The 25,379-nt window shown below is 49.1% G+C and overlaps 1 protein-coding gene and 1 long non-coding RNA gene across 2 annotated transcripts in view; one reads left to right on the forward strand and one right to left on the reverse strand.

Moving 5' to 3' along the window:
- LARGE2 (LARGE xylosyl- and glucuronyltransferase 2) overlaps positions 1-25,379 on the reverse strand; it is a 417,721-nt gene that overhangs the window by 349,939 nt on the left and 42,403 nt on the right. The gene's annotated exons all lie outside the window — the stretch shown is intronic.
- Positions 2,896-25,379, forward strand: part of LOC138503480 (uncharacterized) — a 61,710-nt gene continuing 39,226 nt past the window's right edge. Inside the window, exon 1 of the long non-coding RNA XR_011279646.1 lies at positions 2,896-2,970. This is a non-coding gene — a long non-coding RNA (uncharacterized lncRNA). The remainder of the gene's footprint in view (positions 2,971-25,379) is intronic.

Consider the following 25,379-nt stretch of genomic DNA (forward strand, 5'->3'; position numbering starts at 1 on the left):
CAAAGAGATCTCAGGAGGATGTGTTTTGGGAAGGGAGTGGTGGGAATGACTACAGGGATGGCCAGGGGCAGTCAATGAGAGTATAAATAAGCAACAACACCACAAGTGGAGTGGAGGGGCCGTGTCAGAATGGGCTGTTTGCTTCTCCCAAATTCCAGTGTTGGTTGGGTGCTAGTTGGTTTGGTCATGTAACAATCTTCGTGTTGCTTGACCCTCACATGGACTGTTTTCCGGATTATCAATGCACTACTTTCTTTTTGGGTTTATTTGCTCTTTTTCTTCTTTTGTATCCTGTTATTTACCGGTCGTCTTTGCTTTGATTCTACCAATACATTAAACTTTATAAAGTGCCTAGGTGCAGGTGCTATAGTAAATAAATAAACATGCAAATACAAGCTTTGTGTCCCTCCCCTTCTGCCATTTCTGCCTAGCTGTGCTCTAATGCAACAGTTTCGGTTTATAGGTGGCACTAAAGCACCACCTAAAAGACAAAACTAAAACGCTAAACACAGGCGAAGGGCAGGAAAAAAAGCAGGTACAATAAAAAATACGTCACTGCAGTCCCTGAAGGTGAATCGGAGTGGACATAAGGCAACAACTTAGAATAGGCAAAAGTAACAGACACATGCCAAAAAGTATGTACTATGGGTTGTAATTTTTTTTAAAGATGTCTGTAACTACGCCGCGATACCTCAGGGTTTGGGCGTATAACAAAAGCAAAAAATAAATTAAAAAATAAAGGAAAAACACTCTAGCAAAGAGGCTCACCTAGAGCGGCTCAGGCCAGACAGTGGAAAGGGGTTTGGATAGATACTCGCAGTAGCTTTGTAGAGTCACGTGAAGTCATTCAAGGCAGATGCAGAATGCACCTCTGGGCAGGCCTAAATTAGGCATTAAAAAAAAATTAGGCTTATGCTCAGACAGGCCTTTGGAGGCATTTTGAATCCGTCGTTTCCAGTCTGAAATCAAACCAAGACATAATTATTCGAACGTAAAAGACTGAAAGGACAACATTTTCTAGGTTGCTGTGTAACAGGAGCCGGCAGGATGCAGGGCTATGAAATAGTGCACGAGTTCGGGCATGAGGAAAGACGTGCCAAGAATCAGTCTGTGCCCAAACTTGTGTAGGAGGCGTCTATTCCACATCCCGAGGTAATGTATGAAATATTACACTTAAAAAAGCCGGAATTTTAGATTCCGAGGCATTCCTCTGACACCATAGATTCACTTTGAGCACACCAAAACTGCTAAAAGAAAGAGTGGGTCAATCGGACACAGGGGCATAATAACCCGGTGTGATAAGCCTTGTGTGGGTGGGATACGTGCACCATGAAATTAAAACAGGCTTTTACATTTCTTGGACATGGTCAAATTTACATTTAAGTAAACAATTCCAAAACCTTTCGATGCTTTTTTGAAAATGCAATTTTTGCATGTTTTGAAAGTTGAAACCTCGGACCACAGCGCCGTCGGCAGCAGCACGTGGCCACAAACTGGACCCATGCGTCACAGCATGGGCATTTGCCGTGAAAGATTGCAAGCCCCAGCAGCGACGGCCAGGACCTTCATGCACGGTTCAATAGCAATGCGGCAGCCTGGAAATATCGCCACAGGTGGGGAAATGCTGCAGAGCTTTTTGCATGTCGCGGGTCCCCGCTGCTCCTGGGTCTCAGTCCCAGCCAGACTGACTGCCGCTGGCCAGGCTTCACACAACAAAGCCCCGAAACCCCCCATCCGGCACTTTCCCCGATATTATCCTAAGGTCGGGAGGTTTAGCAAACCAAGGGTCAGAGTCTATCCGACCTCTGCATTCCGACAGGATTAGCGCTACCGGACATGCAGCCAGAATCCAGCTACTCCCACCTTAATCCACGGCCTAGCCCAGAACGCGAGGCACCCGGAGTTCAGCCAAACCCTCATGCCCGAGAACCCGCAGCCCACGTGTCTTACTTAAATCGATTTAATTACTGCGTCACAAACAGGAGTCTGAAGTAGCGGGGTACAGGACTGCAGATGGGCATCTTGAACGGCAGCTGAGCCCCAACAGCACCTATAGGGATCGTTGTGTGACTGTGGACCCGAGCAAAAATCAGTGAATTGCAGCAGGACCCCTGAAGTGGCACATTACACTGCAACAGGGCCTGTGTAGAGGGGCACCCAAAACAGCAGTAGTAGGATCACAGTGAAGGCTATCTGACTGGCACCAGGGTGGGCCCCAGAAGAAGCACCTGTTAAGGCAGCATTGCAGGCACCGCAGTAAGTCCTGCAAGGAACCATTATAGTAGAGCACCAGTGTTTTAGCCAGAAGATTCTGTGCGATGAGTGCTGCTACCGATCTGTTCTGTGCGCAAGATTTGGTCACAGTTTTGAACCACAGCCTTCCACCCTTTTGAGGCTAATGAAATGACCACCATTGAGTTGAGTAATTCTAACAATCATTATTTAAAGGAATAGTGCGCTCAAAAAGGTTATTGTCCCTATCGAACAAGTCGTTATAAGCATATGTTGATAGATAAAAAAAAAAATCCTGATTAAAAAAAAATCCTATGCACATTACCTTAGTTTTCCTCACTTTTACACATGCAAAATCAGGCTGCAGGGCGCAGCCATCTTGTGCTAATCTTATCCGTTGCTGCATCGCCTGAAGGCAGAGGTCTTCAAACTGTGGAGCGCGTGCCCCCCCCAGGGGGGCTTGGCCGCATCCCAGGTGGGACACGAGAATCCCGCATTGGGCATGGGCAACTCGCATGGTCAGACTGGACCATAAAACAGCTTTAGGCACCAATGAAAAAGTGGCCAGCAGTTGCAAATGGATATTCAGTCCTAAATTCGCAGACTGTTAGAATAGTACCCAAGGGGGTGTTTTTGTTCAAATTTTTGTCTTTTTGTCTTTGCAGAGCTGAGCGGGTGTGAGCGGTCGCCGCTAGCCCAGACCTCTGTTTCCAGGCCATCACGGGCCCCGGGCCTCCAGTGAGTTGTGTGTTTTTGGCTATTTTTTATTTTCATTCTTGTGTGTTAGCCCGCGCTCTGAGGGCTTTGTTTTCCTCAACCCCCTCCCCCCTGGCAGCCACTTCCTGGTCCTCCCTCCCGCCTACCTGCCCGAACGCCCCCCCTCCTATTGGTGCTTTTTTCTGGTTTATACTGTCCCTCCTGGGCAGCCCCCCTGCCCGGCAGCCCCCTCAGCTAAGGGCCCCTTAGGCAAAGGGAGGCTCCTTGTGGTGTCTGCAGGTGTCCGCAGGGGACGCCCGTTGCCTGTTGCCACCCTGCTCATTGGTCTGGGCCCCCTGTCCACTGTGTCCACCTGAATTGACCTACTAAATCAGGTGGATCTCACTGTTTCAACTGTGCACTGTCACCGTTATATAAAGTTGCTCGTGAAACCTAGGCCTTTTCTCCCTCTTTAGGATTCTCAAATTTAGGTTTGTCCTCCTTCCTGTCTTAGTTTGTCCTGTGCCTCTCTTGCGATCGCCGCGTAAGCACCGTCCTGTGCCACTCTCCTACTCACTTGCCTCTCACTGTCTTGTCTGCCTACCCCTGGACCCCCTCCTCTCCCACCTACTATGGTGCTCTCTGTCTCCCCAATCTTTTCAAACTGTTTCACTATTGACTATCCTGCTCTCCTCACCAAGTCTGGTAGGAAAAAGTTTAAAAGACATCCTGGTCTCCAACCCAGGCCCCCCTATCACTGACACCTACATCAGTGCCTCCTCAAAGGAAACTCTCACCGACATCCTGTTTGTCGTTCCTTCTCCAGATCCATTTACCCCACATATTTTCTCCGTTCTCTCGCCTTTCTCCTCTTCTCCCATTAATGGTGGTACTCGCTGGGATTCCCTCCTGGCCTCCTTCCTTTCCTCTAAGGTCATCATTAATGTCTACTCTAATAGAACCATCTTGGTCCAAGGCTCTCAGGCCAACCTTCATCTCTTTGATAGACGATTTCTGCAGCTCATCAACTTCCTTTCTTCTCCTGCTGTCCCCTCCCCCTTTCCTTGGCTACCTTGCCTACCCCCTCCCTCTCTGCCCCCTCTCGAGCGCTTTCTACACCTCCGCTGGGCTTACCTCTGATCTGTACCCCTCCCCGGAAGTCCTTCAAGGAGGGCAACCTTCTCCACATTGCCACTCTTAACTCCCGCTCCGCTGTCAAACACTCCTCTAACATCTGCCGCCTTCTTGAAGAACTTGACCTCAATGTCCTCGGTCTCACTGAGACATGGTTTACGGCCAGCTCTGTCACAAGCTTTGACACACTCCTACCTGATGGCTACAAGATCCTCTCCGTGCCCAGGCCCATGCCTCGTCTGCAGGCTCTCTCCCTCTCTCGCCTAGCCATTCCCTTACTGCGTCTACTATCTATCGGCCACCTGGTCAGGTTTCTGCCTTCCTCTGAGTGGGCGGACCTCTCCTCCTCACTCCTGGCCTCAACCACTCAACTCCTCCTCCTCCTCAGAGACTTCAACATCCACCTGGATGCCTCCTGTCCCCCCTCTGAACTCTTTCTCGACCTCTGCGACTCCTTCTCCCTCACTATTCTCCCCTCTGGCCCGCCTCACTTTGCAGGGCACACTCTCGATGTTCTGATCTCTTCAGACCCTCCCCTCTCTATCCCTCACTCCACTCCTCTCTCCTGGAGTGACCGCTTTCTCCTTTCCTCCCACCTCACCCTCCCCACCCCGCAGGCCAAGCCACCTCCGTCACTGCCACCCACCTTCTCGGTCACCCGACCCATGAAGCGCGTGTCAGTTCAGGCTTTCGCTGCCACCTTCTCACCTCCTCCTCCCCCCTGGCTGACTCTCACCCTGACACAGCCCTCTCCACTCTGCTATATCCGATACTCTTGACATCCTTGCCCCCGTCATGAGAATCCGCCTGAAGCCCAAAGCCAAGTGCAACTCCTGGTACGACTCAGACCTCGTCAGCCTAAAACGTAAGTGCAGGGTTGCCGAGAGGAAATGGCGTGCTTCAAGTTCATCCTCTGACAAACTGGCCTGCCGCCTGCTGCAAAGGCAATACCGGCTCTCCGTCCTCACCAAGAAGAGAACTCATATCCAAGCCTGCGTCTCTGCGGCATCTAACAACCCAGCTGAACTCTTTAAAATCTGCAAGGAACTGGCCAATCCTGCCGCAGTCTCTACCTCTCCTGTCCCTTGCCAGGCCCTCTGCACGGCATTGGCCTCTCACTTCATTTCTAAAACTCAGGACATCCTGTCCTCACTCTCCTCCTCTCACCCCCCTTCTGCTATTCCCTGCTCTTCCTCTGGCCCTTCTGCTGCCACCCCTCCTCCCTCCTTCTCTACTTTTCCCCTTTTCTCTCCAGACGAGGTTTCTAGACAAGTCCGATCTATGAAAGTCTCGTCGAAACAGGTTCACCCCTGTTCCTGCAAAACTATCAAGGATCACATCGACTCCCTAGCTCCTGTACTGGCGGATTTCTGCAATCACTCCTTCGCCACTGGAGTCTTCCCTTCCCCCCTGAAACACTCCCTTGTGCACCCTCTTCTTCAGAAACCCTCTGCCGACCCCTCCTGCCCGGCTAACTATCGGCCAATCTCCATAACTCCCTTCCTGGGCAAGCTCCTGGAGAAACTGGCCATCTCCCAACTCAATCTCCACACTGAATCTGTTGGTTGTCTTCATGACCATCAGTCGGGCTTCAGAGCTGCCAGAAGCACGGAAACTGCTCTCCTGAACATCCGTGAAGACCTGTTTGCCAACCTCGACTCTAACACCCCTTGCGTTCTTATCCTGCTTGATCTCTCTTCTGCCTTTGACACCGTCAATCATGCCATCCTGCTCAACCGTCTTCCTGACAACCTGGGTATCACTGGTCGGGCTCTGGCGTGGCTGACTTCCTTGCTCTCCGACCGACCCTCCCAGGTCCAACTTGGGTCCTTCCTCTCTGACATCTTTTTCTCTACCTGTGGTGTCCCCCAGGGATCTAACCTCTCTCCCTGGTTGTTCAACCAATACCTGGCACTCCTTGCCCACCACATCGCCACTCTCTGTCCCAACTTTCAGTGCTATGCGGATGACACCGAGCTAATTTTCAGGCTACCCTCGGCCTCCTCCTCCTCCTCCTCCTCCTCCTCTCCTTCCCTCATCTCTGACTGTCCGTCTGCCATCCAGGATTGGTGTGCCGCCAATGACCTCTGCCTTAATGCCAGTAAAACTGAGATTCTACTCATCGGCACACCCACTCCCTCCTTCCCTGCAGCTCTCTGGCCGGCCTCTCTTGGCCCTCCTCCCACTCCCACCTGCAAGGCAAAAAACCTTGGGGTCACCTTCGACTCTGCACTCTCCTTCTCCCCTCACATCTCTGACGTCTCTAAGAGGTCACACTACCAGCTGCACCTCCTTAGAGGTATTCTTCCTTTCCTATCCTTCCCCCAGAAGCTCACTGTCTCCAGTGCCCTGGTCCTCTCCAAGCTGGACTACTGTAACAGCCTCTATCTAAATCTTCCTGCCTCCACTCTCAGCCCTCTGCAACTTCTCCAGAACAGGACTGAAACTTGTCATTGGCCTCAAGCCCAGGGATCGTATCTCTCCAGGACTGAAATCTCTGCACTGGCTCCTAGTGGCTGCGAGGATTAAATTCAAAACCCTCTGCATTGCACAAGGCCTTCTGGGATCTGGGGCTGAAATACCTTCAACTCACTCTTCCTAAATACCTTTCTTCTCGAGCTCTTCGCTCATCTGCCTCCAACTCCCTCAGGGTCAGTCGCTTCTCCAAGCAACGAGTTGGTGGTAGATCACGCTCTTCGGCAGGGGCCTCTCTTGAACAGCCTTCTTGCCTCCCTGAAACTCGAGGAGAACCACCTCCGGTTCCGGAAACACCTAAAAACCTTCCTCTTTGCTTCTGCTTTCTCTCCTCCCTTGCTGAACTCCTGACTGAAATTGCACTGGTTACCTGGCCACCCTTCTGATCTCTGGCCCAGGCCCTGTCAACTGCCCACCTGCACTGCCTCCCTGGCAACCTCTGCACTTGGGGACTGTTTTCTGTATCCCTTCAGTCCCCTCTCCAGCACTTTGTCTGCACTTCCTTGCACTTGCCTGTTTTTTATGTATTTTATTTATCTTATTTATTCCACTTCCCATGTACTGCATTTCCCCCCTCTCCCTTCCCCCCTTGCACGGTCTGAATGACACCTGGCCTAGTAAGATCGTTGGCTGTCCTCCCTTTGTTCCCCCCCTTGCCTCGTCGCGCCTTGAAACACTTGTGTATAGGCGCGTTATAAATGACATATATCATATTATATTATATCATAAATGTAAACAAATTGTGACATTTAAAGAATATTTATTCAGCAACAATGGTCAAAACTACTAGCTGCATAGTGAAGAAAACTCCTCAAACTGGCCCACATTGGCCAAAAAAGTGGCCCAGATTGACTGGCCTATACAAGCATTTTGCATTTTTGGTACGGTCATCGCCCTATAGGATAGTCCAAGCCTGGCGGCTCATCCTTAATAGGTGAGGGGGCGTCCACCGACTGGCCCCCTCATCCATTATGGGGGAGCCAGCCCAGTTAAACACTGAACACTCCCTCAACTGCTTTTTCCGGCTGAGGGAGTGCTCCTGGGCTGGCTGAACTGTCAAAGGGAAACACTGTTTGCCTTTGACAGTTCAGTTCCCGAGCCACACATGATCACTGAGCCAGCCTTGCATAGCTCATTGGAAATGCTGGCTGGGGCACTGCATGTATGTATGTGCAGGGTGGTGCTCCTGTGCCTCCTCGCACATATGGGCAGAGCAACCTGGAGCAGGTCATTTTAGCAACCACACGCAGGCCCCTGCAGAAGGTATGTTTATGGTGATTTATTTTTTTATTTAAAGATGTGTATGGATGCGTGCATGCTTGTGTTATGTGATTGTGGTGGGAGCAGGATGGGCGGGAGCACTGGGATAGTGGTGGGAGCAGGGTGGGGGGAGCCCAGGGTCTGTACTGGGAGTAGGGTCCGGTGACGGCACGCAATAGTTCATAGCCATTTCTACATACTGTCCATCTGGCACTTTTGGGGGGGCCCGGCCTGCCCAAATTTTGCTCAGGGGGGACCCCAGGCCAAAAAGTTTGAAGACCACTGCCCTAAGGTTAACTGCCCTTGCGGCACTAAATCATATCCCCCGCCCCAGAAGCCGACATCACCAGACGCGTACAGCCCATTTCACAATGCAAATGCACGTCTCGTGTCAACGTTCTCTGTACGCCAGCTAATGACGTGTCTCCATGGAAATGGCCGTACGCCTCTTTCCTCAAATATAAACAGACCGCTTCTCATCAGACACCAGAGTTGCTTTTTCAATCGTTTCACTGTCTTTTTTTGTGTATCGTGACTCGTTTCTGCTGTGTTCACCTATCTTCATTGCCCGAAGCCCGTGCGCACATATACGCGAACTAGCTTTACTCTCGATTTTAATTTTGTTGTTTAATGGCAACAATACAGCCCTACCAGTACCAGCCGGAGTATTCCGAGGCGGAATTAGTTGAAAGAGAAAGATGCAGAAACGATGGGGCATCAGATGACAGCGGGGAGGACGAATCACTGGATCATGAGGCTGAGTCTAGTCGCATGGAAGACGTTTCCACCTGGTGTACCTGCAATCAGTGAAAGATCATGCCAAGCGGGGAGAACTGCTGCTGAAGAAAACTCTGGATGCTTGGCCTACATATCGGAAGAAGAAACACAACCGCTATGCGTTACCGAGCTGCATGACTTCAGGGCAGCATGCCTCACAAGGTCCATTTTGAGGATTATGATGGTGCTTATGCATGAACTTTGCGCAACAGTTCGCCCTTGCAATCCAAGTAACGAGTAAGTGTACTCTAGATGTATTATATATGTATCCTATATTGTCATAACTTTGATCTATCACTGCCAAATGAATGTAGTCTGGCAATTCAATACATCTCTCGCGATTTGGGGAAATCATAGTGGTCATCTTATGTGTCTTTTACGCACAACCAAGAAACAATATTTCTCTGTGCCCCAAAGGTTATGGAACGCATGGATGTTCACGTTTGTAATGTGTCTACACTTTAAAGCCCAAGTTGATTGATCCATGAAGTAACATTTGTACTGGCAACTATGCCATAAGATACAAGATTGCATTTCCAACTAAGGTTTGATACTCTTTATCATGTTCATTTAATTACAGTTTGTATGTTTCTCTTCCACAGGTGGTACAGGCTGGTGGCCTATCGTGCGTTTACATGGTGGCTTCATGGGAGGCTTGGATACCGCGTTCGACGAGTAATACCCGCCTGTGTCGTTGGTGCCATTCGAGCCAAATTCCCCAGTGACAGCGGTCAGTACAGGGGATTTTCACACACTGTGCTGCAACCTGAAGTATACAATGTGCAGTACATATGTGCCATCAACATCAGCAACAAAATAAAAAACAAATCAACTTTCATAATAGTTGTTTCAATTTTTCAGTGAATCAAGGACACGCTCACTTGTCCTGGCAGGGTGGGAACGGCCAAGGTGCCAAACACCATGTGCACTTCAAAGGCATCAGTCGCGTAGCGGCCATTCCACACATGGCCTCCCCAGACCCAGTGTCTCCTGGCAGGCTCCCCTGAAGCAGACCGCGCCCCTGCAATCCACATAAGTGTGTCTCCATTCAGCAGTGTTCCTGGCCCTTTCTGCACGCCTCTTGTCCATCCACCCCCCCCCTCCAGTATCAATGGCAGTTTGCACCTGTGGTCGTGCCCTCCCAAGGGGGGGAACGGCCAAGGTGCCAAACACCATGTACACTTCAAAAGGCATCTTCCGCGCAGCGGCCATTGCACACATGGCCTCCCCAGACCCCGTGTCTCCTGGCACGCTCCCCTGAAGCAGACCACGCCAGAAATATGTCACTCATTCACACCCACTTTTCTAATTCTTTATAAACCCCTTGATATTTATCCTGAGAACATCTGTGAGCACTGCCAATCAACTCGTGATCATGCTACCTGTCAACACCTGTGAGCACTGGATGTCAACTCGTGATCGCGCTACCTGTTCTTCTGCTACTAAGTACCCTTGTTTGCTGAATCTAATTGTTTGTTAGTCAAGGTAAGGGCAGGTCACCTAATCACCTCTTTCTGATCTCAAAATTTCAATCTATTTTGAACGAATGTACCCAGTAGTGTAATTTTCATTCATCTCACAGACTTTGCCATTGTCTACTGTTTAAAAGTGTTCTGATCTCGATTTATAGCAAATTTCATCAGTGTCAATTGTGATAGAATTGCATCTTTCTAGGACCACGTCTATAAGCACGTTTCCCTTTGATGCATGAAAGTACATTCAACGGACGTGTAACATGTTACGATTTCCGTCACATCAATCAATTCTGTATGAAAGTTATCCCAGTATATATTTGACTGCGCTACACAGGTTTTCCTTCTTTGACCAAAACAAACATTGCATAGAAAACTTTGATATAAATTCCATCAATCTCATGCATTCAGTAGAATGTTTTTGTAATTATGTGTACTTTTTTTATACAGATCTCACAAGAATCCCTGCTTGTATGGTTTTCGGTTGCCGTTCTAAGAGCCATGACAAAAGGGCACAATAAGGCATACATTCCAGAGGGATATTGATTTAATAAGAGAATGGGTTCGACATTGTGGATTTGCGGTGGACGAGCTTGAAAGTAGAGCCCAGGATGTCTTGGGAGAATTGAGGGCCAATCGATTCCGCATCTGCAGCCTGCACTTTACCCCGGATATGTACAACCAATCGCAGTACACAAAAAAGCATCGACTCAGAACATCGCATGAATTGCTTTCCAACGCGATTCCAACTCTATTCATGCATACGTTGCCTCAGGTAAGTCCCGGATGATGAATTAGCTGTCGGTGGTGGGGTACTGAACAGGTAACTACATGAACGGATTGGTGCTCTCGGTGTAAATGTGTCATACTAAAGTTAGCATAATTACCAGATTGTATTTCCTTTTTAACTATACCGCATTTTACTACACATCTGTCCCTGGTTTATTGAGCATAATAGAAAGTAATTATGACCATAGAAAACAATGCCAGTGCCCTTCAAAAGAAGCATAATGTTTTCATCATCGGTTGCTTGACATGTCAATGTATTTAGGAGAGTGTACTGGCGGAAGCACAGACCCTCGAAAGAGACGACACCACGACACGCCCAGTCCAGTATACCAATGGTGAGCCCTACAGACTTGCGGGAGTTAATATTATCGAGAGTTGGATCTTCCCACATATTTAATGCAAATCCAATTTTCTCTTTTACCACTTCATGACAATGCACTGAAAATGAAGGAGCAAGATTCTGCAACCATTTCTTTTCCGGAGTCAACAACAACTTCCAACGCCTACCAGGTAATTTTATTTCATTTTTAAATTACAAGAATGTATTATGCTTGGAATTTAAAATGATATGAAACTGTTTATGCATCCGGTCGGTTGTTTACACCATGCGTCATTTATGGGTTTCTCTTTATATGTATTATTGTCTCTGTTCCATTTCAGTGTTTTCATCCATACTAAAACAAGTACTGTGTTACAGGGGGAATGCTGGTACTTCGAATACAATTACATCATCCTTTGGAGCTGGTCCAGAGTATGAGGTACGCGTACTGACAGTCCTCTTGAATGAAACAAAGTAAAACCTACATACAAAGAAATCCCAGGTTGAGACTGCGCCCAATTTTTCAGAACCTGGTTTATTATATGAATGCCCTTTCTGATGACACGTGTTTGGGTCCCTTATAGGACCTTTTTCAAATCACGGCTTGTTTTCACCTACTGCCCCTTAATGGGTTAAAGCAAATAGTAGTCGCTCATCAAGTCTCGGGTTAGATCCCTGCCAACACTGTTCTCGCGCCTAATCGCGTACTGCCGATTATCCAGAGGGGAGTCTCAACCTGGGATTTCTTTCTTGCTTGCTTTAAACATTTTTCATGTGGTCTTCGCTTGGCTAAACCAGTACCGAAGGGGACGCGACCGAAGGTTGAATTCAACGGAGAGAAAATAACATTCTCAATAATTACCAGAAGAAATATGTCGCCATGCTAGACCTGACCAACATAGCCAAGTTCTTGTAAAACCTAAATCCTACATAGGATACTATTAGACAGTGACATTCATATAAACGTGCAGTGTTTCAAACTTTTATCATTACAGTTCTTACATTAACATTTTTACCCTAATACAGAATACATTGCAAAATGTTTGAGGGAAAAATTACAATCAGCATGTATTGCACAGTGATCTCTCATCGAGTACACTTGCCATCAATCTGGTGAAATTAGAAATGTATATTTTGACTAAATGACGTACACCGTTTACAAGGGACTGTATTTAAGCGATGTGTGCGATGAAAGATCTTAATTTAAAATGTTTGACTTTTGTTTTTTTAATGAATATTATATTCAAGCAATGTATACAAGGTCGGGAATTAGAAGAGGAGACAGAAGAATCAGAGGTGGTGGACCAGCTTGCTGATGCGGTCGTTACAGAGAAGACCACGGTTTCACAGAAAATAAGAAAACAAGGGTAACTAACACACTATTTTGTTTACTAAAAGTGTTTTGGGCTGGTGTTGTCTTCATAACATGTTTTTTTTTAATCTAAGGTGCTATCTACTGTACGTTTGATTTACATTGAACATGCTTTTACAACCCATCTCCTAGAGGCACAGAAGGAAAAGACACAAACAACAAATGAAACCAAAGATGCTGCTTTCCAAACAGATTTCACCATGGATCAACTACTATTTGAGGCGCAGCGTGGTCCAGTCAATAAGCAGACTCGAGATGCTTATGCCCAATGGCCAGAAAATGAATTGAATGTGACCGGCGAAGCAAGCAAAGTGTTGTTGGACCATTGCTACAATGTGAGAACTCGACAAGATGAAGATGAAATGGAATATAATGAAGGTGATTTTGAATTACTCCCTGACCACTTGACACAATCTACACCCGCAAAAAAAGATAACAATCAACGTTGATGCTTTCTCCAATTCGTGTGCAAATAACACAAGCTGAACTAACAGAGACTGAAGCCTCAACCCAATTGACAGAGGAACGTGCCAAATATCTCGACTACAGTTGTTCTACTTCAGGCGATTTCTCCACCACAGTTGAGTCACAAACCACAGTCACGCAGGACGATTGGCTAATTAAAGGATCATAAATACATTTTATTCGACAGCTGCCTCGAAGAGTATCATAAGGATGGTGAAATGTGTCCATCCAGTCCGGCGGCAAATGTGCGGGGAGCCATTGGTGATTGTAACTAGTCTATTACAAGGCACTAACCTGAAAATACAAGCCACCTGTGCCCACCTCCATGATACATTTTTATGGTCCGCTCAACCGATGCTGGGCAAAGTGGTAGCAGGAAATCTACTGTGTTCAGCAGCTTTACTTTTCAGTGGTTCAACTTTTAGTAAGTTGCCCAGTTTGTCAATTTGTGGGACTTCAGTTCCTTGTTAAAACGCAGTACTATAAATATCAAAGAGAATTCATATTCCCCGCTATTAGTCAAGCCTGGAAAATTGAACAAATGACAATTGAAAGGACATTCTCTGGCAAACGTTTCAGGCTAGCTGGCAATGGACAGTGCGAGAGCCCCGGATTTTCAGCAAAGTACTGCACATACCACTTTCAGGACATGGAAACTAAAAGAATTGTGAGTTCGGAGGTCGTGCTGGTGTCCCAAAGTAAATCCTCAGTGGCCATGGAGAACCTTGGTTTCATAAAATCCCTCGAACAACTTCAATCCCTCGAACAACTTCAATCAATGGGAATGCAAATGGACCTCATAGCCACTGACAGACATGTTTCAATAGCAAAGGTCATGTGAGAGAGTTATCAAACATTCGCCATCAATTTGACGTATGGCACATTGACAAATCAATCAATAAAAATAAATAAAATCAAAAAATCACAGCTCCTGGTAAGAAAAAGGGTTCTGAAAATATTTTACAGTGGTCTCAGTCTTTCAGCAACCATCTTTGGTGGAGTTCCAAAACTTGCGATGGGTCTGTGGAAATTCTACTGGAAAAATGGCACTCATTGATGCACCACTGTTTCAACATCCACACATGGACAGAAAACCAACATTGTCACCAATGCGCACATGCACCTTTATCGGAGGAACAGGAAGGCGAAAAGAAGTGGTTGGTTCCATCTTCACCTCCACACAAAGCCCTTGAGAAGATCGTGTTTGATAAAAAAAACTCTTTCAAGAGACCTGAAAGGACTCGCAGAGTTCTGTCACACAGGAGATTTGGAGGTGTTCCACAACATGTGCCTAAAATACAGGCCCAAGAGCTATATCGAACATTACTATGCATGAGAATCTAGGCAAACAACAATCGAGAACTGCAGGAAACTTTGGAATGCTTCGTTACACAATGGCTGTTTTTCAAACAGAGCAAAAAGTGGGTTGCCAAGCCGATATACCAGGAAATGAAATTCGATTTTGTGAAAGATCTTACTTTGACTGTGTTGGCCATGCATACTCATGGAATCAATCCTGATTTTGTTCCTAGGGCACATACATTGCCACAAAACATTGCAAGCGAGCCCGGTCCACGAAAAACAGACCTAGTTGAATATTTGACTTCCCGGTATAAATGATTATGATATGTATGTTCCACAATGTACATGACCAATGGAAATCTATTTAACTTGAATTTCAAAGCTATTAAAAGTACTAAAAAGCATTAAGCGTCCAAATTGTCTTTTCAAATGTATCCTCTTTGTCAATTATATGGTAGGTGAATTGGAGGTGGTGCAGTGGTAGGGTCCGGTGGCCAGATGCGTTCAAAGGGAATAGGGGGGCCTGGGTTCAGGGGACCGCAGCCTGGTAGGGAGGGGGTGGAGATGGCATGAGTCGATCAACAGAGATGGATGGGGCTCTAACGCTGGAGCAGGCCTTGGTCTCACATTCTTGGATGAGCACATTTTGTCAGAGCTCGATACTCGCTACTTGCAAAAAGGAATAGCTGCATTTCCGTGAGAACAGGAGACGCGCTGAGCTGACAGAGGACAAAGATGGTGGGGGCTGGCTGTGCACGGCGCTGGAAGAGGGAGGGTGAACATTTTCGCAAGATGGGCAGAGGGCCTAGAAAAAGTTGTTGTTTTGAAGGACACAAAATGGAGTTCAATGTATACACATTAGCACAGCGTTAATACACTTATATGAAACATGAGTGATGCAAATGTGTACAAGAGGGGTGGGGAGGTCTCCCACCTTAGCTTATACGTCATTTGCGCAGTACGAGAATGGTGCAGGGGGCGGGATATACCGCCTCTCCCACAACATTTGTTAGTGCACAGGAAGTTCAGTGGAGATGGAGGGGTACTCGGATTTATGACTTGTCAGTGTCTCACGTTATCCGCAGAGCACATTCCTCTGCGAAAACAGGGTGCACGCAGACGTGACAATGGAGAGAACTCTAACTGGAACTGTTGCCCTGAAATAACTAAATCAGTATCAATATAGATGAGCAAAAAGTATTCACGTTAGAGCGGCATTGGTGGATGCCAGCAAACAATTAATTTATTTTAAGAACATATTTTGAATGCCACGTAGGACGGCAGGGCTAATCGCTCCCATGGAGTGAAGGTCGCTCACTGCGTTTGATGGTGCTTGTGGGCTGTTCACACTAAGGCTTCCTGTACGGTATGTTTTTGATTTGTGGCTTTCATTCACCAAAACGAAACGGCTACTAGGTTTTCTACACATCTCCATCCTCCCTTTCTGCGAATGTCATCGTTTCCAGATACCCAGTGATGGGTTCTTCAACAGGCAGTGGCAGATGAACCTAAATGGCCGGATCGCAATTACTCTTTTGTGGGACGATCACCCGGGACAAATATGCCCTTTGGCGGTAGCAGCAACTAGGACATCATTTACGGAGGTCTAGCAAGAAGCTGATGCAGAAGCTTTGCGATTCAAGGTGCGCCCAATGCGCTTCTTCTACCTAAAGAAACACTATGTGCCTCATGATAAAGATTTGATGTTCGAACAGAATGAAATTAAATATTTGGTTGAAAATGGAAATTGGTGGTGGTTCTCGGACAATTGTGAGCGTAATCTATATAAATAAAAATGTAAATGTTCGTTTTTTCAAAATCCTAAATCTCAGAAAGTTCTTCACTGATTGCTTTGAAATTTTGACACAACGTTGCATCCGAATAGGCACGTGTTTATATATACCTACTATACATAGATGTCACACCTGTGACAGGTAAAAACATGCTTTTTCTGAAAAACAGCGCCATCTGTTGGATGTAAAGCAACACACGCTATACTAAATATTTTACGATTCCATTTCAATGTTTCTGTGGCTCAAATACGTGCTGAAGCAGCAGCAGAGCGACGTGCGGCAAGACTTCAGGATGCACGGTTGCAAGCACGCTGATCACGTTCTGCAGCTTCAGATCTGCTTTGTTCTCAACAGAATGATCGCGACAGGCTAAGAGTGGCTGAAAGACGTCAACGAGAAACAGCACATCGGCGTCACACACGACTCCGTGCTCAGCAATCACACGATTACAATCGCCTTGCATTCGGTGCAACCTAGCTGATAATTATAGTTTGAGCCGGCATGTTCTCATCAGCACCATGACTGAAGTTTGTCCTTATTGCAAGGCTCTGAAATTTAATGGAGAAAGGAAAGGAACGTGTTGCACCGCCAGGAAAATTAAACTGCCTCAACTTGGAGAACCGCCAGAGCCATTTTGAAAGTAAACATATTAGAAATGTGCGCTTTCTCTTTTCTTTCTTTGCCATTTAACCAGTCTAAGCCACAGCAACGCGTGGCCGGGGACAGCTAGTATGAAATAAAAGCACATTCTATATTGCACAGTATTGGTGTTTCCTTTAAATATAGTGTTTTCTGTTCCGATTTGGGACGCGCTGTGCTGTGAAAGGATGTGTGTGTTGATATTCCGGGTTGTGCTTCAACTAACGTAAATACGTAGGTGATGACTTGGCAGGTTTGGCTACGCTTCACACCAACGTCATGAAAATAGGTGGAGAATATCGCTAGGAATAGTGATGTAAGTTTCAGGGGCGGGGGTTATGACTTACTGCCACGAGGGCAGTTCACCTTAGGGTGATGCAGCAACGAATAAGATCAGCACATGATGGCCATGTCCCGCTGCCTGATTTCGCATGTGTAAAAGTAAGGGAAACTAAGGTAACGTGCATAGGAATTTATTTTATTTAAAATCGACCAACGTATGCTTATACCGACTTGCCCGATCGATAGGGACAATACATTTGCGCGCACTATTCCTTTAAGCACCAAAAGCGTTTGTGTTCTGTGCTCAATAAAAAGAAACAACCTTTGGTTTTGTGACAGCACGTCTTGCTTCCTGGCGCTTCGAGATGAGTTGATCAAGACCCTCCTGAGCCTAGTTTGAAAAAAATTGTGTTGCCTTGTTGAGCCCCCCAGTCCCTGCAGGCTTCCTCGCTTCCCCGACCCCCTCAGTATCTTTTTTCCCCTTCCCCACCCTCCTCCCGCCTCCCAGCCTGCCCTCCTCCCCGACAGACTAGATTGCTACACTTAACTGATCTCACCAGAGCAGCCCTTTGCCCGTGCAGCCCTGCGGCTAAGGGCCCTAGGCAAAGGGCAGCTCCTGCAGAGGTTGCTCCATATCGTGTCTGCAGGTGTCAGCAGGGGAAGCCAGTGGCCAGCCGTCAACCAGCAGCGACTATTAAGGTAGGAGTGACCTGGGTGGGGAATAGAGCAATCACTCTACCCTGATTACCCTGCCACATAGCTACCTTACCTTCAATTGAATTTCACTGTGATTATTAGCCTGTGCCACGCTGGAATAGTGTAACTATTGGCGTGCTTCTCACCCTCAGAGAATCGGTGCCAGAGCCATGAGTCGCTTCTAGAGAGTGCCCACTTGATAGTACTGCTGACTTGCAGCCTCTGCCACACTGAGAGAACACTATGGTTACTGACCGTAGGTATACCTCATTGTGAAACTTAGGCCATTCTCCCACTATACAGGACCCTCAGACGTAGGCGTGTTTTTCTCCCATATCTAAACTGCATTGGGAAAGCAGTGCTGTCCTTGGTTTTACCTTCTTAGCAAAGCGTTCATCTAGCATACTGTTCTACTATTGTCTGAGCTTTTGTCTTTTTGTCCAATTGTTCACTATTGTCCCGTCTTTCTCTGTCTCGTCCGCTTGTGCCCCTCCGTGTGTCCTTCCATAGTGTGTTCTCCCACCCCCTCCAACCCGTGTTTCCTCTTCTCTCCTCTCCCCACCTATTCTCTGGTGCTCTCTGTCTCTCCTATCTTTTCTAACTGCTTTATCGACTATCCTGCTCTCCTCACTAAATCTGGTAGGAAGAAGTTTAAAAAGGACATCCTGTTCTCCAACCCAGGCTTGCCTATCGCTGACACCTATACCAGTGCTTCCTCCAGGCAAACCCTCACCAACATCCTCTTTGTCGTTCCTGTGATGCTGGAAATGCATTGGAGGGACAGAGCCTCCATATCCTTGTCCTTGTCCTTTATTGCTTTATCGTGTATGTTCTGTCTTGTTTTCCGTGCAGGAGTTCATGTAGGACTCCTGGCGGTGCAGCTCTTCCTCTTTTTGGTCGTGGTGAACAGACCCTTGGGATACCCTTATGGCACCGATGGGTAGGGGTACAGCCATGTACTCCTAGTGTATGTTTTTGGGCACCTGTGGGTGGCCCACAGAGCAGGGTATGGGCTGATGGCAGCTCTATGCTGAATTTGACAGGTGCTCTGAATATCCTCCATTTTGGGGACACCCAGGCGCTGCCATTGAAATCAGTGGATTCCTGACAGGAAACAAGATGGCCCCTGTGGCCTCTTGCCTTCTATTGCCGGTTACCTTATATAACGAAGTCCCAGGAAGTCCTGACTCTGTCCCTTCCCCCTGACTGGCTGTTGGGTGGAAGTTCCATATATGGTAGTGTGGGGAAGTCCGGGCCAGAACGGCTGGAGCCTTCCCAATGACTGTATGCTGTGGGCACACCCGTGGGGTGGGACCTGGGTGAATGGAGTGTGTAAACGAATACACATTTCATGTTATGGGTGTCTAGTATCGGGTGTTTGACACAATGACTGAGACAGCCCTGCCCGAAACTGGTATGAATGCAGTGTGGAGTGCTGAATGGCAGAGTGCTTGTTCGAATCCACATTCCGTGTTTTGAGTGTCTGGATGGAGAAGAATGGCCGGAATGCACTGTGAGCCCGATTGGCGGCCTGCCTGCTTGAATGCCCTTCTGAGTGATTGGTTGCCCGAGTGTGACCCAGCAGAGTGAATGGGAGATCAACAGTACATCTGGGGGCCTCTCACTGATGGAAATCGTTCAGAAGCTGAAGTTGATACTTGATGCTTAAACTTGAAGCACACTAGAAGAAGGATAGCTGCTGCTGTGCTTCGCTATTCTGAAAGCTGCGTGACGGTCAAGGAACTGATCCAAGAGAGGACCTGGCTAGGAGACCTCTTCCCGAGCTACAAGGGACCATCGTGGACCAGCTGATCTTTGCCAAAGCTCCCTGGACGTCAGACCCTCGAAAGGCTGCCAACCGGAGACAGGGATCACCGCAGAATCACAGAGAGAAGCACCCGGACTTTGAAGTCCATCACCGTCGATGACCGCCGTCGCCGACCGGAGCCGCAGAGCTCCGTTGCCTAAGAACATTGAAACGAAGACTCCCTTGCTCATCCTTGTTGACCGCTTTCGTCCTGCCGGAGAAAGTCAAGGCCGCCGACGACCGAGGAGAATCCGCCGGTGGGTTTCCCGCCACCTGAAGACCGCAGAGACGCTGGCGACTCAACACCCTTGCAGGGCCAAAGTTCTTAATTTACTCCATGCGCAACGAACACTCGTCGTTGAGGTGCACCGCACGCCTCAGCTTGCGGGACATGTCACCCGATCATCAATGAGCACCGCAAGAACTGAAGCTGCCGCCGCAATGACAGTGTTCACCCTTTTCTTCGACGACCCGTGGCTCAAAGGAGTGCATGCAAAAGGGCTCGTCGACGACTCACCGAAGAACTATATGAAACCAAGTACTTTGGGGTCATGGAACCTTTTAGAAGGACTCAAGACGACATTGAACATAATTGGACTGGGCTTGGCAAACACGCTTTATTTACAGGTTGCCCATGTGGGGGGGGGGGGGGGGATCCTCGCACAGAACAGTCTCATGGTAGTGGGATAGACTGTTCTGCCATTACTTGATTTAACTGGCTTTCCTTCAGTGGTCTATCATTGATTCATCTTATAATCTGATTTGTATGCAATTTTTGAACTGTTAGCAGTTGAAGCATTTCAAAGGAATTGATAGTTAAAGAGTGGTACCACGTAGACCTGTATATATTTGCCATTATAGTATTGTCAGAGTACCAAGTGTGTTATTGTGATTGTGTATAGAACCTTGAACCATATTTATATAAAGACTATGTTTACACTAACATAGTGTGTGGACATTCCTTTGTGGGTGCTTGGGGACTACACTGTACTTAAAAACCAGCCTGCATCACCTCCTGAGAGCTAAGCCTTGATTGCTCGACTACGTTATCAATAATAGAGAATCTTGGCTGGGGTGCTCTGTGCCTCTCCTCTGCCATATAGAGAGCAGGAGTACAGACGCCCCACCCTCCAGTGCTTTACAGTTCCCTCGTCAGACCTATGAACTCTCCATATGGTCTTTGTGCTTTCTCTTTTCTTCTCCCATTAAGGGTGGCACCCGGTGGAAGGCCCTCCTCCTCCTCCTCCTCCTCCTCCTCCTCCTCCTCCTCCTCCTCCTCCTCCTCCTCCCTCTTAGCCACTCCCTTACTGTGGCTACCATCTATCGGCCCCCTGGTCACATCTCTGTCTTCCTCTCTGAGTGGGCGGACCTCTCCTCTTCCCTCCTTCTTGGAGACTTTAACATCCACCTGGATGCTTCCTGTCCTTCCTCTGGACTCTTTCGCAACCTCTGCAACTCTCTCTCACTCTCTACCCTCCCGTCTGGCCCGACTCATTCTGCAGGGCACACTTTGGATGTTCTGATCTCCTCAGATCTCCCCCTCTCTATCCCCCTCACCACTCCTCTCTCCTGGAGTGATAACTTTCTCCTTTCGTCCCATCTCTCTCTCTCTACCCCTCAGGCCAAGCCAACTCCAGCACTGCCACCTACCTTCTCAGTCATCCGACCCATGAAGCATGTGTCAGTTGAGTCCTCTTCCTCCTCCTCCTGACTCACATCCTGACACAGCCCTTTCCATTCTCCACTCTTCTATCTTGGATACTCTTGATGTTCTTGCCCATCATGAGGATCCGCTTGAAGCCCAAAGCTAAGTGCAACTCCTACTATGACTCTGACCTCATCACCCTTAAACTCAAGTGCAGGGTGGCTGAGGGGAAATGGCATGCTTCCTGTACATCCTCTGACATACTGGCCTGCCACCTGCTTCAAAGGCAATACCGGCTCTCTGTCCGCTCCAAGAAGAGGGCCCTCATCCAAGCCTGCGTCTTTGTGGCATCCAACAACTCAGCCGAACTCTTTAAAATCTGCAAGGAGCTGGCCAATCCTGCTGCAGTCTCCACCTCTCCTGTCCCCTCTGAGGCCCTCTGCACGGCCCTGGCTTCTCATTTCATCTAAAAAACTCTGGATATCCAGTCCTCTCTCCTCCTCCTCCTCCCTCTATTCCCTGCTCTTTCTCTAGCCCCTCTGTGGCCACCTCTCCTGCCACCTTCTCTGCCTTTCCCCTGTTCTCCACTGACAAGGTTACTAGACAAGTCTGATCTATGAAAGTCTCTTCTAAACAGGTTCTCCCCTGTTCCTCTAAAACAGGGGGGCACAACTGATTTTGACAGAGGGCCGAAAGTACCCTACATGATGGCTATAGTGGGCCGAAAAGTAAATGTGGGGGGGGCCTTAAACACTATGCGCCATAGCCCCCCCCCTCCCCAACCAAACACTATGCCCCATGGCCCCCACCCCTCACGCAAACACTGCCCAATGACACCCACCCTTCATGCAAACACTATGCCCCATAGCCCCCACTCCCCGACCAAACACTATGCCCCATGACACCCACCCCTTATGCAAACACTATGCCCCATAGCCCCCACTCCCCGACCAAACACTATGCCCCATGACACCCACCCCTCATGCAAACACTATGCCCCATAGCCACCACTCCCCGACCAAACACTATGCCCCATGACACACACCCCTCATGCAAACACTATGCCCCAAGACACCCACCCGTCATGCAAACACTATGCCCCAAGATACCCACCCCTCATGCAAAGACTATGCCCCAAGACACCCACCCCTCATGCAAACACTATGCCCCAAGACACCCCCCCCTCAAGCAAACACTATGCCCCATGACACAGCAAACACTGCCCAATGACACCCACCCCTCATGCAAACACTATGCCCCATGGCCCCCACTCCCCAACCAAACACTATGCCCCATGGCCCCCACCCCTCATGCAAACACTATGCCCCATGGCCCCCACTCCTCAACCAAACACTATGCCCCATGGCCCCCACCCCTCATGCAAACACTGTGCCCCATGGCCCCCACTCCTCAACCAAACACTATGCCCCATGGCCCCCACCCCTCATGCAAACACTATGCCCCAAGACACCCACCCCTCATGCAAACACTATGCCCCATGACGCCCACCCCTCATGCAAACACTATGCCCCAAGACACCCACCCCTCAAGCAAACACTATGCCCCAAGACACCCACCCCTCAAGCAAACACTATGCCCCATAGCACCCACTCCCCGACCAAACACTATGCCCCATGACACCCACCCCTCATGCAAACACTATGCCCCATGGCCCCCACTCCTCAACCAAACACTATGCCCCATGGCCCCCACCCCTCATGCAAACACTATGCCCCAAGACACCCACCCCTCATGCAAACACTATGCCCCATGACACCCAGCCCTCATGCAAACACTATGCCCCAAGACACCCAGCCCTCATGCAAAGACTATGCCCCAAGACACCCAGCCCTCATGCAAAGACTATGCCCCAAGACACCCAGCCCTCATGCAAACACTATGCCCCAAGACACCCAGCCCTCATGCAAACACTATGCCCCAAGACACCCACCCCTCATGCAAACACTATTCCCCAAGACACCCACCCCTCAAGCAAACACTATGCCCCATGACACCCACCCCTCATGCAAACACTATGCCCCAAGACACCCACCCCTCATGCAAACACTATGCCCCAAGACACCCACCCCTCATGCAAACACTATGCCCCAAGACACCCACCCCTCATGCAAACACTATGCCCCAAGACACCCAGCCCTCATGCAAAGACTATGCCCCAAGACACCCACCCCTCATGCAAACACTATTCCCCAAGACACCCACCCCTCAAGCAAACACTATGCCCCAAGACACCCACCCCTCAAGCAAACACTATGCCCCATAGCCCCCACTCCCCGACCAAACACTATGCCCCATGACACACACCCCTCATGCAAACACTATGCCCCAAGACACCCACCCGTCATGCAAACACTATGCCCCAAGATACCCACCCCTCATGCAAAGACTATGCCCCAAGACACCCACCCCTCATGCAAACACTATGCCCCAAGACACCCCCCCCTCAAGCAAACACTATGCCCCATGACACAGCAAACACTGCCCAATGACACCCACCCCTCATGCAAACACTATGCCCCATGGCCCCCACTCCCCAACCAAACACTATGCCCCATGGCCCCCACCCCTCATGCAAACACTATGCCCCATGGCCCCCACTCCTCAACCAAACACTATGCCCCATGGCCCCCACCCCTCATGCAAACACTGTGCCCCATGGCCCCCACTCCTCAACCAAACACTATGCCCCATGGCCCCCACCCCTCATGCAAACACTATGCCCCAAGACACCCACCCCTCATGCAAACACTATGCCCCATGACGCCCACCCCTCATGCAAACACTATGCCCCAAGACACCCACCCCTCAAGCAAACACTATGCCCCAAGACACCCACCCCTCAAGCAAACACTATGCCCCATAGCACCCACTCCCCGACCAAACACTATGCCCCATGACACCCACCCCTCATGCAAACACTATGCCCCATGGCCCCCACTCCTCAACCAAACACTATGCCCCATGGCCCCCACCCCTCATGCAAACACTATGCCCCAAGACACCCACCCCTCATGCAAACACTATGCCCCATGACACCCAGCCCTCATGCAAACACTATGCCCCAAGACACCCAGCCCTCATGCAAAGACTATGCCCCAAGACACCCAGCCCTCATGCAAAGACTATGCCCCAAGACACCCAGCCCTCATGCAAACACTATGCCCCAAGACACCCAGCCCTCATGCAAACACTATGCCCCAAGACACCCACCCCTCATGCAAACACTATTCCCCAAGACACCCACCCCTCAAGCAAACACTATGCCCCATGACACCCACCCCTCATGCAAACACTATGCCCCAAGACACCCACCCCTCATGCAAACACTATGCCCCAAGACACCCACCCCTCATGCAAACACTATGCCCCAAGACACCCACCCCTCATGCAAACACTATGCCCCAAGACACCCAGCCCTCATGCAAAGACTATGCCCCAAGACACCCACCCCTCATGCAAACACTATTCCCCAAGACACCCACCCCTCAAGCAAACACTATGCCCCAAGACACCCACCCCTCAAGCAAACACTATGCCCCATAGCCCCCACTCCCCGACCAAACACTATGCCCCATGACACCCACCCCTCATGCAAACACTATTCCCCAAGACACCCACCCCTCAAGCAAACACTATGCCCCATGCCACCAAGCATGCACCATGCATACATACTCATACAGACCCAAACCCCCCCCCACCCCTGCATACAAACTAACAAGCATACACCATGCACCCATACAGACCCGAACCCCCCACCCCCAACTCAGCACACAAACTAACAAGCATACACCATGCACCCATACAGACCCGAACCCCCCACCCCCAACTCAGCACACAAACTCACATGCATGCACCATGCACCCATACAGACCCGAACCCCCCACCCCCAACTCAGCACACAAACCCACAAGCATACACCATGCACCCATACAGACCCGAACCCCACACCCCCAACTCAGCACACAAACCCACAAGCATACACCATGCACCCATACAGACCCGAACCCCCACCCCCTACTCAGCACACAAACCCACAAGCATACACCATGCACCCATACAGACCCGAACCCCCTCCACCCCCAACTCACAAGCATGCACGCATACAGACCCGGACCCCCCACCCCCACATCTCAACATACATTGAACGTGCACACAACAACAACAAACATTCAGGCAGACCCGACCCCTCCAACCCCCCCCACC

This window comes from Ambystoma mexicanum, chromosome 11, assembly GCF_040938575.1.
Source record: "Ambystoma mexicanum isolate Mex_15411 chromosome 11, UKY_AmexF1_1, whole genome shotgun sequence".
NCBI lineage: Eukaryota > Metazoa > Chordata > Amphibia > Caudata > Ambystomatidae > Ambystoma > Ambystoma mexicanum.